Source organism: Phocoena phocoena, chromosome 15, assembly GCF_963924675.1.
Source record: "Phocoena phocoena chromosome 15, mPhoPho1.1, whole genome shotgun sequence".
NCBI classification, from domain to species: Eukaryota; Metazoa; Chordata; class Mammalia; order Artiodactyla; family Phocoenidae; genus Phocoena; species Phocoena phocoena.
In genome coordinates, this window is record NC_089233.1 from 63416084 (window position 1) to 63422083 (window position 6000).

Below are 6000 nucleotides of genomic sequence, written 5' to 3' on the forward strand. Positions count from 1 at the left end.
TCCCCATGACTGTTAGATTGCTCTGTTAGTAACTGATTAATGAATGCACTTTGACCTTCTCTGTGGGAATTTTTTTAACTTAGCCTGTTTAGACTCTGTCAGGATGACAGCTGTCAGAGGTTTGACTTTATGGACAGTGGGAGGAAGCCGAAGCCAGCTGAGTGCCTATCATAGCTGAACCCTGAGGACAGCCTCATAACTCATGAGATAGGGACTTTGGCAGGTTTCAGTACCATAGCATGAACAAATAGCATTGAGCCAAAAATCAGCAGAGAATAGCAAACCCCTCTTGTATATGGAAAGAAAATGGGGGTTTTTGTCCCTAACTACTCTTCCTTTTACATCTTGGAAAAACAACAAAAACACTTTGCAACTTGTGTATCTGTACTCTAAAACACTGCCATCATAAAGCATACTTAAGTGAGTGAAAGGGTTGCCTCATCCAGAAATCGTTAGTGTAAAGGGAGAGATTGGGCTCCCCCCAATCCTATCTTTATTTTGATTTTATTCTACTTACTCTAGGAAATGTAGTACAGTCTCTAAGCCCTAGTTGTTTTCAAAGTAGTGACTCTGCCTTTTTGTTGGTAGGGGGCAAAAAACTCTTGCTTTGTCTTACAGAGCGAATGTCTGCCAACTACCCATTTGTTATATAAGTCTGAATTTTGGTAATATATGGCTATGGAGATTAAGCCTTCTATAAAGACTTCCTATTGAGGTGAATGCTCACAATGAAATGTAGTTACCTACAATATTTACTAGAGATTTATGAGATTAAATTAAGAGATAATGTAAGAAAGTAGACTTTTTTTGTTCTACATAATGCTTGATGATTCATTTAGGGACCTAGAAATATTGTTCAAAAATGTATAAATATCATCCAAAAGGCTTTCTGCCCTATATTTTTAAAATACAGAATAGTTATATTTGAAGTAGTCCTGGCCCTAGTTCTATAGGGCTTGGCTATTTAATATTTTTATGGAAGAAACGTTTAGTTCTGGAAAAGGTAAATGCTTGTATATATTTTTGCAGCCTGGGATCTCCCTTACTCCATTTCTTCCTTTAATTTAAATGGCCACATGTATATGTCTTTCCCTGCTGTGTTAGGAAAATGGGGGCTGGATATCCCAAGAATCAGAGGTTATATAAAAATACTGCAAATAGACAGCAGACATAAATATCTACCAAATACTATCTTAAATTTTGGTCCAAATTGATCATTTGGAAATAGATTTATTGTAAGTGTTTAATTAGAGCAATTTCTTAAATCTGAACTAAATTGCTTTTAGAGTCCTTTTTTCTTTGTAAGCATTGTAAATGCTAATAAATACTGTTAATTTTTTTACTGCATGTTATGTTGAAATAAAAACAAAGTAAAATGAGCAATTGCCTTATTCTTCTGCTCTTTTGGGAGGCTGGGGAATGCAGCATTTCACATAATCTGGGTCTGGAGGGAAGGACCTCACTTGTTTCAACAAATAGAGTGATTTAAAACTGGTCCAGCAGCTCATAATAATGAATTACTGCTCTGTCTTTTATGATCTTATATCAGAGTGCAGAAGAATGTAATTTCATAAGACTTACAATAATTCTATTTAAAATTCAGGTACTAGTTTTTCATCAGGAGATTGACATACCAATGTCAATTCATCTGAAATTTTAGTGAAACATGACTCACCTGCCCAAAGAGGTCTCATCCTAAATGAACTATTTCAGTCAAACCCTCTCTGCTACTTTTTATTTACCTGGTTAATAATCTGAAATGTTATTAGGGATGACTCATGGAAATAGATTTCTCTATTTTTATATCCCTCCTTGTTTTGGATGTAACTCCATCCTTTTAAACTCCTTTAGGTTAACTACTTCTATTTAATATTATTGGCATCTCCAGCCCCCCTCATTTTTTTGTTTTTCTTTTAGAGTTATTTACAAAATTATTTGTATATATGCTATGCTCTCATTAACCAAAAATGGAATGGCAGCACTGGATTGTATATTACTGTATTGGAGTTCCTTTGTTTTCTTGAACTGTAATTTCAAACACTCAGGTAACGTTACAAATACCACAAGGAGTGAAGTGCTCTTATAAAGGTCCTGCAGGGGGCTGCCTCACTTGCATTTCCCTAAAAGTTGTAAGACTGTTTACAATTAAACTTTTTGGTCCTTCATTTGCACACTTTTCTTTTAGTCTTGAGTAAGGTTTTCCCCACTTGCACAAGGGAAGCCGCCTATGTGAACAGGTCATATAGATTTCTGCCCCTCTGCTTTTGTAAGTGAGCAGGTTACAGCCTGTCTTGTACTGTGGAGTAGATAGGAAAAAAACTAGAAAGTCTCAGGTGAGACTGTATTTAGTGCCTATGTTGAAGAGAACCAAGGTGAAGACATCTCCTTTTCTGGGACAACCAAGGGTTTCCCTAAGACAGGATCCCAGCCATAGGTGCTCAATAGAAAATTACCAGCTGGCTACCAAGACTTTTTATTAGGAAACCAAGTGATCATGCTCTTATTTAAAATGGATCCAGGGGAAAGATGCTAAGGGAAGTGGGTTTTTAAAAAATATCCTGATCTAACAGTGACTGGAGGACAGGTTCCTTCCAGATCCTGCAAAGTAGGCCCTATCCTATTTATTCTGTCCTATATAAGCAGCTAGAAAGCTCTAGTTTTCAGCGTGGCTAAAAAAAAAAGAGGGGAAGACATGTTCCCCCCAGCATGAGGAAATCTTTCATGGGAAAATAAGTAGTTACTTTTACTGACCATTTGGCTGTCCAGCCCCAAACCCTATAAAACATCAAACTGGGACTCAGCTATGGCTGACTGGCTGCTATTTTCTGGACTTTTAGGAAGAGTGTCTCACATTGTGTAACTCCAGAACAGAAACTGCTGTCAATCGCAGCTCATTGGTCATTTCCCATATGTCTGTAGGGCTCCTTTGTGGTCAGGACATTTAGGGGAAGGATCCACGGGAATCTTCCAGGTCTTCAGTGGAGACCTAGGAAGGACAGTATTGGTCCCTTATGAACAGGTTCCCATTGAGCAGAGATGCTGTGGGCAGGAGGGTTTCCTCAAAGAAATTCACAGGGAAGGACCCTGAGAATTCTCAGTCATACCTGCAGATCGCTGAAAATAGCTATGCTGTTATTTTCCTCATTTCTAATTCAGACCTCTTCTATTTATCTTTTCTATCCTAGCGACCAATATCACACCTATATTTACTTAGTCCAGGACAACTGTCAACATTTATTACTATGTCCCAGACAATTAGATATGCTACATGCACTGTCAGTCTTCCTGGTCACTTTCAGAGAGGAATGATTATCTCTATTTTATAGAATAGAAAATAGGCTCAACGTAATTGAGTAACTTGAAGTGTCCACAGCTATTAAGTGGCAAGAGTGCAAATTGGAATCCAGGACTGTCTGATTCCACAGACTGCGTGCTTAAATGTTTTGCTGTACTGCTACTCACAACCAGTTCAGCTGTTCCATCTAATTGGCCTCCAAATCCTATCGAATCCATTTCCAAAACTTCTTTTGAATCACTTCTTTCGGAGCTGCCCGCATTACCACAGCCCACATCCATCATCCCTAGCACGGTTGACTGTAGCAATTTCTGGTCATTGCCTCCATTCTCTCCAGTCCATCTGTGCTGCCTCAGAATGATGTGTGGAAGAGTTGTCTCATGGTTCTCCCCTCTTAAAATATTACAGTGGTTCCTCCATTGCCACAGAATAAACTCCAAAACTCATAAGCCTGTCACTCAAGGCCCTGACTACTTCCAACTCCTCAGTTCTTATTCTGGCTCCAGTCACGTGAACTTTTTGCTTTTGTGATCTTGTTCAATTCATTCACCCCCTCTCAGTCTGTTTCTCCATACGTAAGATAGTGGTGATGATCATCCTGTGCTTATCTCCCAGGATATTTTGAGGTCCAGTCACTGCAGCCCTTCTTCCCCTTGCTAAACGCTTTTATGTTTCCAGATTCAATAATCATTTCTTTGTATCCAATCCTTTTTTTTTTAACTTTACTTTGAAATAATTTTAGACTTACAGAGCTGTTGCAAAAAAAATAGTATAGTACAGAGAACTCCTGCACACACTTCACCCAGCTTTCCCCAATGTTAACATCCCATATAACTTGGTACAATTATAAAAACTTGACATCGGTAAAATGACACTAAACTACAACCTTTATACAGGTATCACCAGTTTTCCCACCAGTGTTGTTTTTCTCAGTCTCTTCCGATCTGTGACAGTTCCTCATTCAGACCTTGACATTTTTTGAAGAGTATTTATTGATCTGGCACCTTGTAGAATGTCCTAAGTTTGGCTAATGTTTTCTTAAGGTTAAGGCCATGGATTTCTTTTTGTGAAAAACACCATAGAGGTGGTGTGCCCTTGGTGCATGATATCAGAGGGCACATATCAATATATCCCATTACCAGTTATGTTAACCTTGATGCTCTGGTTAAGATGGTGCCTGCCAGGTTTCCTCACTGTAAAGTCACTATTCAATCCTCTTAATATGCAGATGCCCCTAGAAGGAAACCAAATCCTCTCCCAATTGGAAGAGGCTACAGTGGAATGAATTTTTGGAGATAGATCATCTGCGTTGAATTCAGCAAGCTCCAGTTCCTCAAAGAAACACTGTAAGCTGAGGCTAACTAATTAGCAAATTATTTCCTGCTAGAGAACGCATAAATTTTTGTGGAAAACGGAACAACATAGTGTTGCAATAAAAATAGAAGTGAGGTGTTTTTTTTCCCTCTCCTGAGAACAAGGAAAGTAAAGGGAACAGTGAACAGGCTGGAGAAGAAAACATAACCTGGCCTGAAAGTGTTAATCACTCCTTGCTTTATTTTAACGGTTACTAATCGGTAGTGTCTGTAACTAGATTTGTACTTCACAAAGCTAACCTCACTCCCTAACACTATGTAAATTACATCCTGTACCTATCACGCTAACGCTGTGTGAGTTACATCCTGGGCCTATCAACCCCAAACCTCATGTAAATTACATCGTGGTCCTGGTGTTTATATTCCCTGCGCCCCCTGGTAACAAATCACCCCCTGTAGCTTTTGCATTTCAGAAAGAAGGTCGTAGGCAGATAAACCAGAGACAAAGGGACCCAATTACCGGACTGCCTAACGCCAGCTATGACTGTTTTGAAATGCAAGGAGAAAAAGAATGCGAGACCTTCACTACTTTGATCCTTATCATATACCGGGGACTGCGAGCCCCACATATAAAATCTCCGTTTGGGGGTGGGGGAACACACAGTTCTTGAGGCGCTAGCCTGCTGTGTCTTCCCTTCTGCCTGGCAGAGGAATAAAGCCATCTCTCTTATCCTCTAAAATCTGTCTCGTATTTCTGTTCAGCATCGGTGCACAGAGAGACAAGATTTGTTGGCAACAATAGGGCTCCAGGAAGAAGGTGAGAAAATGAGGGAGCACAGAAATGTGAGGTGGCTTTTCCAAGGGAACACCGGGTGGCCGAGAGCTCGGGGTTCAAAGGCTGCAGACTCCCAGGCTAGACCTGACCGCTTCTCTCAGAGCCTGCATGGAATATTCCCAAGGGAGTCGCTCTGGAGACCACAGGGACGCTTGACTCCAGCCCGAACTCCGGATTTTCCCGCGTTTTCGGAGCTTTTTGGCTTCGCGCCTCATTTTGCCTGAGAGGGGGTCTCAGCAGCCCCCGTCCTCGCCTTCAGAATCGCTCACCACCCTCCACCCAGAACCTGCAGATCCAGCTCAGCCCTCGGTTGAGAGTTGAAAGCCTCTTCCAACAACGCGAACCAGCGTCTTTTCGGCACAGTGGGAATTAGGAATTTTCCATAGCTTAAGTGCTCCTTTGCTGTTCATTTTCGGACGGCACAGGGCAAGTTCCCCTCGAGCCCTGGGGCAGCTAAGATCCACCTACCCTCCCGCCCAGCCGTCCCACGCTGGCTCCTGATAGGCTACCGAGGCTGTCCGCCTTGACAGGGAGCTGTGCGCAGGCGCAGAGAGGCA